Source organism: Amphiura filiformis, chromosome 15, assembly GCF_039555335.1.
Source record: "Amphiura filiformis chromosome 15, Afil_fr2py, whole genome shotgun sequence".
Taxonomy (NCBI): domain Eukaryota; kingdom Metazoa; phylum Echinodermata; class Ophiuroidea; order Amphilepidida; family Amphiuridae; genus Amphiura; species Amphiura filiformis.
This window is the reverse complement of record NC_092642.1, coordinates 52,910,847-52,921,784: the sequence shown is the minus strand read 5'-3', so window position 1 is coordinate 52,921,784 and position 10,938 is coordinate 52,910,847.

Genomic DNA, 10,938 nt, shown 5'->3' with positions numbered 1-10,938 from the left:
CCCAGGCCCAGACTTTGACCATCAAGGCGCAGGCCCAGGCTTTGACCATCAAGGCGCAGGCCCAGGCTTTGACCTTCAAGGCCTAAGCCTTGACCCTCAAGTTCAAGGCCCTATGACCGGTTATCATAGACGTATAATCCATGGGTGATGTTGGATATTCAAGGATGTTATGCAAGTTTGTATGCGTTTGAACAAATTTAGCTTTCATATTTTAAACATTTTAGCTTTAAATATGCAAATTTTTAATGAAAGGAGGTTAAACAGTTTTCATTTGTGATTGATAAAATTTTCCACCCACTCGCACCAAGGTTTTTCTTTCTGGTCACTCCCTTATAGAGGCATGATGCCACAACCTTTTATTCGAGTCTTCTCAATTCTTCCAATCAATCACAATATTCGATATAATTGTATAAGCCCCTTTCACTGTCTGGCTAATTACTACCTGTACAATTATGTGTAATGCTGCCCTCTAATGACTAGTAAGTTAACAAAAACGTATGCGATCTCTTGAGGGCGTCAAGTCTATTCCACATCCAGACAAACGAGTATTTTGTCTGGGATTCCATACAAACATAATGGGGAGCTTTTGTATCCATTATAAAATCTTACTCAGTCCAGGGATTCTAAAAACGTCCATGTATAATTAGATTCCCAAAATAGGCTACCACAGCTCTGAATATAATAGTCGTGAGACGTAAGTTAAAACTTTCTTATACTATAGAGAATAAATGAATTCCTGATATGCCAAAACAAACTTGAGTTATTAACGTAAAATTATTGTGGGGCATGTAACACTGCACAACTTCACCAAAACCAAGATCAGCAGTATATAAAGAATAAAACCAAAATAACTGCCCATTTGGATTTGTTGCTATATTTCAAAAAGTGTGTCTTCAATTGAAAAGATTTTTGACATGCATCATCAGCAGACTCATAGCACCAAAGACACCAATTTTATACCTGTAGTTGACTTCATGGTTGAATGAGCACACATTAAATGAAAGAGTTCACTGATTCAAAAGTTGCAAAAGTTAATTATAATGCACGTTTTCCTGATAATCCATGTGTACTTGCTAATAATGGTTCAAGTGCCCGATTATAATGCACGTTTTCCTGATACCAGGTGCTCGATTATAATCCATGTGCACTTGTTAATAATGGTTCAAGTGCCCGATTATAATGCACGTTTTCCTGATACCGGGTGCCTGATTATAATGCCAGTGCCCGATTGCAATTGCCCTATTCTGGTGAGATTGGCGGGGCATGATATCAAATTGAGAATCACTGGTAATGATTAGAATGCAGACAAGATACTGTAAATGGATACTCATTTCTGTGACTTCTGAAATCAGCAATCTCTCCATTCATGTGTGATTACTCACAGACACCTGTGGGATTAGAACCACTGAGTATGAATATGCTATGAGTCTGTAGATGATGCATGTTTAAAACATTTTCAATTGAAGACATGCTTTTTGAAATATAGAAACAAACCCAAAAGGGGTAGTTATTTTTGTTTTACGGTAATAGCTGCATCACTTCATCAACACTGATTTCATCAGTAGATAGCTACACTACTTCATTAACACCAATATCAGCAGTAGATAGCTACATTACTTCATCAACACCAATATCAGCAGTAGATAGCTACACTACTTCATTAACACCAATAGCAGCAGAAAATAAGGGGGGAAAATGACAAAAAGTTCTGGGAATGCACTAAACAACATTTCAAGTTCCATTGCATCAACCTCTAAATATATCTTATAGGACAATGTCTTTGAAGGTAAATAAGATGGTTCTGAATTTTATCACAGCATGGGCCCAAGGGGAGGTCGAGGTTGGTCTTTATAGTCTTGTTCTTAGGCTAATTTGAATTCCAGAAAATTGGTATAGGCCTAACTTAATTTGGATTTCTTTTTTGTCAAACAAAAGCTCATATTGAAGGAAACAGTGTAAATTATAGAAAAATGCTTATTTGGGCAGTTTATAATGACTTGTGATTTCTGAAGGTCATAGTCCAAACAACATGTCACAGAAAAGAGTCAGCACTGATATTTTTTGGTACACTCAAAATATACTTTGTATTAAAAATCATGGCTTATTAAATCATGGAAGAAAGTCCAGTTTTAGAAGCAGGAGGAAAGCGGAGAACCCGGAGAAAATATGCGGCAACGAGAATGGACTGAAAACCAAATGCACATAAGGTCATCACTCATCAGGAACGACTGGGGATTGAACCGGTACCTCAAAATGGTCTTCACTATTTGGCACAGTATTTTCAATGTAATGGGTATCAAAACACCATACAGTACATTATATTACATCCATTAACTTTGCACTTGGAGAGTGGAAGAGCATCATATAAACGAAATTGTGGAAAATAGACTTTAAGTATTTCACCCTATTTGTCTGTCCAAATAACTTAGACACCCGGTTTTTAAGATATATTTCGAAAAGTTTTCACTTTGGCAAAAAGTCATGAAAGAAAAGTTGCTAAACACGGTCAGACCTAACATAAATTATTAGTAAAGCGATGAAAAAATATTCTTCCTTGTCTACTTTTATTCAATTTTGACCGATTTACAGCAAGATATCTGGGTCCAGCCGAATATTCCTAATGACTTGAAACTTTTGATGGGATAATCTATTTACAGTAAGGGTGTTTGAACATTGTAATCATGCATATTGATCAGTGATTCCGCCCTTTTTTCATTGATCCTTTTACTAATTCACAATAATGGCGGTCTACTCAAATGCATTCAACAAAAGCATGTTTGCAATCTATCGCGAGAGGTCGTCTCACACACATAACAAATACACTATCGATGACAATATTTGATTGAATGGACTGCACTGTGCCATGATTTCGGTGAAGGACAACGGTTCAAATCCTTTGTTTGGAGCCAATCAATAATTTCATGCACAACCTCTGTAACTCAAAAATGTAACAGTTGGTGCATTATAACAAATGATAGGGCAAGTTACTATGCGTCTGGAGTGTATTGTGAATTATACTCCTCACCAATAACATCAGAACATTTATAGGGCATACAAATTGTATTTTCTTAGAATTGGGCCAAGCCAAAAGCATGCACAGAAGAAGTTTCATACCGCGCCGAATTGTTGTAATTGGTTGAGGGACAGCTGGGATCACTTATAGTTAATACACTCAGAATAAATATGCCAATTAGAAACACTGTCTGCATTTTATGAACTGAATTATATTTTTCATTTTTATACAATGTTTTTGGTGAGGAGTATAATTAATTTACTATTCATCCATTCACTATCCAAAATCACCATACCTACAAATCTGTATAATGAGACCTTCCAAAATAATGGTACCCAACTTCTACCGGATTATTTTTAAAGTGTTGAGAAAAACCTTCCAATTTCAATAGAATTTCTGGTAAACTCTCACTCAATGCTTTGGAAACACAAAAATCCCGTTAGGTCTCAGCGAATGTTAACACTTTTCTTTCATGACTTTCTTTAAAAGTGGATATTTTTTCAAATAAGTAACAAAAACTGGGTGTCTAAGTTAATTGGACAGACAATAGTATTAATTAAAATACATAGACACATGGATTTTTTTAAATCTTTCAAAGCCTGTGAGGGTCTTTATTATTATTTGTTGTAACACACAAAAAACATTACATATAAATGCAATACCAAATACTATAAAAAAGTAAAACAACTTTACATTACTTATAATTTCATGAACATAGCATAAAAGACACACAAGTTGACACAACCATGCCGGAATATTACAAAAACAATTTTGATGACATCTTTTGAACAAATCCTATCTTTAGATAGGTTCCCATTTCTTTACATGATAACCATATCCGTCTCTATTTTGCACAATGTTCTTTTCAACCTTTTCAATGAAAATGACCCAGTTTTTAAAATCATTAAAAGATACGGAGTATTTCTTGAACCCTGAGTATTTGCCATCATAAATACCAAAACATATTTCCCAACAGAAAATATTTACAGTAATATTTACATCAACCAGTGTGGTCTTTGCGGTGATTAGGCATGTTAGGGGGTAGAACCTCCAAATACCAAATGAGATGGTTTGCTACCTCAAGCACCCCATCCCCCCAAAAAAGAAAATTTCAACCCCCTAAAACACCCCTCCCAAATGTCAATGTTGGCCTGGTAAACACACAATTTTAAATTTTGAGTCAAAATAAATTCTGCTTCACACGCAACGATCACAGCACCAAAATGATGCCCACCTGGATTTGTTTGTCTTTGCCCCCTCAGACAACTGACCCTGATACACCAATTAAAATACTTGGACCCCCCCCCCCCCTCAAAATAAAGCCCACATTGCTCTCAACCAACCAAAAATATCACAGTGTTGAAAACAAATTTACATGACCAGATGGTTTCTTTTTTAGGGAACAAACCAGAAGTTTGATGACGTCCTATTAAAGAAAAAGTCCTTTCGTTAGGGGGGAAAAGGGGTCAAAAAGTCTTGATTGTGTTTGTACAAAAAACTAGCTGAAATATCGGTCAAAGTTGATCTTTTGGGTTGGAATTTTCAACATTTCAAACTTATGTTAGACGGAGGGAGGGGTTCAGTCTCCTAACAAAAGCATGCAGTTACTAATAAAAACTACAGAAAGCAGTCAAGTAGACTGTAAAGGACGTCATCGAACTTTTGATTTGTTCACTTACATTCATCAATTTGATAAAGAAAATTATTAGTTGGAAGCATTCTATATGATTAAAACGAATTGTGAATAGTGTGTTTTGGTATCAAGTGTACACTTATATATATGGCATAGCATAAATCAAATTCCAATTCATTTCATTAAGGGGTCTTTTAGCAACCTTTGGTAAGAGCCCATAAACCGATGTTTGTCACCCAACAAGTGACAAATTGCAGCTTTGGTTTGTTACGTAGTGTATTTTTTTAATGCAAAATTCGGTATCAACCAAAATACACAGGATGAGTGAACTGAACGAAATGCAGATATAATCTGTTCTTAGGAATTGCCGACCATGAGATATAAATATTGGCCATGCCATTGTGAAAAATGGTTCTTAATGTGAGTACAAACTACAAACCGATAGAAAACAGTAAATTGGGGGACCAAATCAAAGTGGAACAGTAATTCGTGAAAATCACTGGTACTAAAACCATACATAATTAATGTCCAGATTGTTTCTGACATTCTCCTTAAAGACATAATATACGATTTTATCATATGTATTTGCTTAAATTTTTTTAAACCTGATTTTTTGGCATATTTGAAATGTTTACTTAGGTCCCATCTTAAACCTAAATGGAATCTGCCAAATTTGTTGTGTTTGTAGGTCAAACAGGCTAATTTTGACATAAAATCATAATTATGACTTTAAGTAGGCATACACCATAGAACTCTGTGTTAAATGGCCAAAATAGCCAGTGGGGTTTCTTTCACTTTACCTTGTTATTTCAGTTTAAAATGGGTAGGAACCCTTCCTTCCCGGCAGTTATTACAAATATTATTTCAGCATTTTAGGTAAAGAATAACAAAATTAAAACTTGATGGAAATCGTACATTATGGCTTTAATGAAAAATGTGCAAATACTGATTTTTCTCCACTTTGCCACAAAAACCTTACCAGATATAACAAAAAGTTCATAAACAATAACATATTTGACATGAAACTGACCCATGCCATTTCTCACACATGATAGTTGGTCTTTTAGGTTAAGTTTACTTTTCAACAGAGGCTAATTTGAAAAAGGTCGATATGAGACCCCTTAAGGCCTGCTGCATACTTTGTATTGGCATAGAATAAGAGTGGTACATGAAAAGGGTCACTATGAGACCCCTTAAGGCCTGCTGCATACTTTGTATTGGTGCAGAATAAGACTGGTAGGCCTATATGCTATTTCAACTTGTCTTGATATTTGAGCTATTTCTGTTGAAATCCATACACCCCTAAAGGAAGACATGACTTTAATATTCCACACAGGGATTGTGAACCTGAATGGATGACTCCATTTGAAATGTACACCCCCCTGTATACATGGTATAGGGTATTAAGGCCACGTCTTCTACAGGGGGTGTATGTGAATTTCAAATTTGGTTACCTGAATGGATGACTTCATTTGAAATCTACACCCACTGTGTACATGGTGTAGGATATTAAGACCATGTCTTCCATATGGTGTATGGATTTTAACCGAAATAGCCAAATATCAAAACAAAATTACATGTACCAAGCCAACATATTTTATATAAAAGTTGTTTTAAACTCATTATATGTCATAAAACGTCGGTTCCCAATCCTTAAATCCGAAAACAATTGACAACTTTTGTAATCAAGGAAAAAAACAGTTTCTAATTAACCTTTATATTTGAGTTACACCATAAAACTTTATCAGTAATTGGGCTATTCCAGAAATTGCCCCGACGACACTGGAATTCCCACACCTTTCCCTCTGAAATGAAAATCCCATTTCATTTCACATTCAGATGGACACCCCAGAATGAGTAACATATTCTCATAGCTTTTAGGTGTACATGTATTATTATACAGACATGCCAAATAGTATGGTAAAAACGGTAGTACAGTCAACTCCGAAATACGGTATTCGATAATCTTGACCAAAATAATAATAGTCATGCCTCAAAAAGATAAACGGCTGCAGGAATAGACTACCAACTGAATTACTGACATCGTTTGACCACATCCCTGGTCTGTTAAAATTGTTGCCTACATTGTTTTTCTCCCCCACTAATTAGGTGCACGCACATTAATATTTTCATTAACCATCTAACTGCTACACATGCTATGTCTTCTGAAGATGTGGTGCAAGGGATATGTAAATGAAAATTTAAACACCTTGCAGTGTTTAAAAAGTGTTAGAGAAACCCTAAACACTTGGATTTACAGTGTATGTTTTATACGAAATGTTGGGTATTAAAGCCATATTATAACATTTGCTGAGGAGAACGCCCTCAAAAAATTTTAAATTCTGGTTTTTACACGAGTGCTGTAGTTTTGTCAAAATCCGAGATTTTGAATAAAAAGATGGAACTGGCGTTTTATTATTACGATGGAAATATTAGTCGAACACATATGCACAGTACGTACACGGCATGCGGGATACACATACACACACAATCCGAGGATCGTGACCAGTATTACAACAAGGAGTAACATGCGTGGCGCTAGTAGTAAATTCCAATTTTCTATGCTTTACCTCACTTGTTCGGCTCAAAATTAAAAGGGGCATATCTAACATTTTATGGAAAATAAATACTAATCTATTTTTACAGAAATGTTATAAAATGACTTTAAATGGGTTTGTGTTATATAAACATGGCTTGAAGTGGAAGTAAATAAGTTATATACTGTAAGAACACTTTTTAGTAAAACACTTTAACACAGAAATTGTACTTCGTATGATTTTATTTGGTGGAAAAATATAACTTTCATATGTACATTGTAACAATATTAGTTGCTTGCAAAAATAAGTCTGTGTTGTTACATGAAATCTGGTTTGGCAGACGGTCACTATGGCCATACGTAACTCAGAAGATCTGTTGAAGTTATACAAGACATACCATTATATTTTAAGGGAAACATGAAATTGTAATCTGGCAAGTCAAGAGTTTGCTCCTATATTGCACACAAAAGACACCCTATATTTGGTAATGCCCCGTCACGTTTCACTAAGGACACTAGTCAAATTGTAAAATGACATGTTGTTTCGTTTTGTAATAGTGCAAACTCTTTGAATTCACGGAATAACCCCCTGCACCATTTCCTGTAGCCCTCACCATACACGAAGAGCAATCGTGTCAAATATCATACACCAATCTACCCCGTGTGCCGTTTTCTGAAGCCCTCGCCATAGATAAACGAATGTCACTATGGCCATTACGTAACTCGAAAGACCTGCCCAATTTATAAAAGACATATCATTATATTTTTAGGGAAACATAAAATTGTAATCTGGCAAGTCAAGAGTTTGCTCCTATATATTACACACAAAAGACACCCTAAATTTGGTAATGGCCCGTCAAGTTTCACTAAGGACACTAGTCAGTTTGTAAAATGGCGTGTTATTTCGTTTTTAATAGTGCAAACTTTTTCAATTGACGGAATAATATAGTATAACCCCTTCAAATTCTGATGGTCAATCCTTACACGCCTAGTTGGCCTCCACTTTTAACAGACAGTTCATACATACTACAAACCGGCGAACCTTGTACAGACTGTTAGAAAGACTACCGATGTTTAATCTCTTTCTCAGTCATGTACTGCCATACAAAACAAATTCATACCAAATACAGAGTGTTCCTGCGCCTAACCTACAATTTTGTTAACATGGTTAAGGTGCCCGATCGTATTTAGAGCTCGATTATCGCATATATTATGAATGGTGTATTAACAAACATGACAAAAGTTGGGGCATATGACCAAATCGTATGTAAGTCAATTCGGTGAAATTAAATACTGAAGCATCGCCCGGGGGCGCTGCTTCAAAAATAGTAAACTATAAATTGCGAATTAATATAAAATTATTTTACAATAAAATATGTGCATGTAAGGTGAGTTTATATAGCGAATTAACTAAAACCTGCAGTGTATTTGTGACGTGGTATATCGAAAGCAGACACTTTTGGGCAGAATCGTAAATGGGGAAATATCTAAAAATCTGCCCGGGGGTGATTTTTTCACGATTTGGGAATATTAACTGCCATCTTGTATTTTTGAGACGTTTTTCAAGGTAATTCCTACTCTCAACATTGTCAATAATATTTTTAAAGGCCGATATCTCAATTTCCAATTTCATAATATCATCACTTACTAATTCAATATCTTCGCTTTAGAATGTCCGATTTCATTGGGGAAAACGGCGTTGTGGAGCTCTTTATGTAAAAACCTCAAAATTGATAAACTGCCCAAAAGTGACTGTTTTTGACATGATACGTCACATACTCACAATTCTTAAAATTAATAATAAGCATGGGTATAAGCATGTTTACATGTTCTAATCGTTGATGGTTTGGTGGACTGTCATGTAACATGGATGTAAGCGTGATCCTAAAAATGCCTTTCACATTTACCAAAACTAATTACAAGACCTCTTCTACAATGAGGCTGGCTTTCCCTTTTAAAGGGAATTTTTATCATTCATTATTTCCAACAAAGCCCAATTTCAGAGTACTGACTCCAAGCAAACTCACAAGTACTCCTCATATGCTCAAGGAAATTAGCCAAAAGACAGTTTATTATTTAACCCCTGTTCCATATCCAAAATTGCCTCCACATTTCAATGTCTCTTTCACAGTAAATTCCATTCAATTTGTCCTTCAGTCAATACAACAAAATGCAATTATATTGGATTGTAAGTTGATTTAACAAAACTCTAATCGCATCTTAAAACCTTCTCTGTTATGATATCTTTATTTGATTCAAACAGATCAGACATTTCATTACTATCCACTCTCACCTTTTATAACATGCTCCATCTGTTAATAAGATTATCCAAAACAATACATGCAGTACTTTATTTTAATTTATTATTATGTACGCCCCTCGTTTCTTACTAAATCGAATTTGTTATAGATGCAAACCATGTATTTTCATAATTTACTTTATAATTTATCTTCATTCTCATAATTAAATTTACCAATTCCAAACCACCATTTTGAATTTACCAGTCAATTAACAACACTAAATTCACATAACTGCAGTAGTAACTACAATTACACACAAATATAACTTTTATAAGCCACTTTGAAACTGGAGATAAAGTTCAGTTTGACCACCCTTAAAATAATACAAAATGAATCACAATTAATTTCATCAACAAATATCCAGCTTCTTTTACACATTTCCACTTTTACATTTAATGCTGTTTAACAACTAATCACATATTTGTTTCATTTTTACAGGACCAACGCCGTTCAAATATCACGAACTCCAATGCAAAATCCAACTCAAACACCCGATGCATCATCTTCCACTCAAAAGCAATCCTGTACCAAACAACCAGATATTGCAGGAATAGAAAAAAACATCCAGCTCTACTTCAATCTTAACAAAATTGATAACATTGAAACTTATGCCACTAAAAAATTAATGTTGCCTACTTTGCAATTCCTGCACAGTACGACAGCAACTTCGTGACCTCTTTTGTTCGACAGAAAATTTATACGGGTTGGTGAACACGGGTTACGTAACACAATGTTGAAATTTTAGCCGCAAACGCTTTTTATCAAAATAGCTCCAGAAATGGAAGACACGGGTCGATATTGCTCCATTCATGTACCCTGACCACAGATAAGACATCAAACATTTGTGTAAAGCAACAAATAACGTGTAAAAGTTGAATTAAATGGAAAAAAAGAAGCTTGAACATGTCCAAAGTAGCTCGGAAAATGAGAAAAATTGCATGTCACGAACACAAAAATGTTCATATCATCAAGCAAGAAAAAGCGCCGGAATCAAAAATCGGTGTCATGTTATAGAATAACTTAAGTTAGCTTGCCTGAAAATTTAAGTGAATTTTGGTTGGGGTATATTCGTAGTCGTATATTGAACATGTTGAAATGTTTATCTTTGTGCGTGACTACTGTCACGCCATATATTGTACTGCCGATGTTTTTCCTGCAAAGAAACTTTCATTGTCAATTGTCCATTGTTGGTTATTTAACTTGAAAATAATACTCCCAACGTTCAAACAATTTTAAAAGTCAGCATAAAGGTTTGTGTTACATTATTTGGACGGTGTTAATTCATTCCAGAAATAGAATACACAAGTGAGGCACTGAGTGGGAATAACATTGCTATTATTGTCACCGAATTAATCATATCTTTGGTATGGCTTAGTGGTAAATACATGTATTTGGAAGTTCGATCTTGGTTCGAACCCCGCAAGCACCTCTCTTTGATTTTTGATTTGATTTTAAC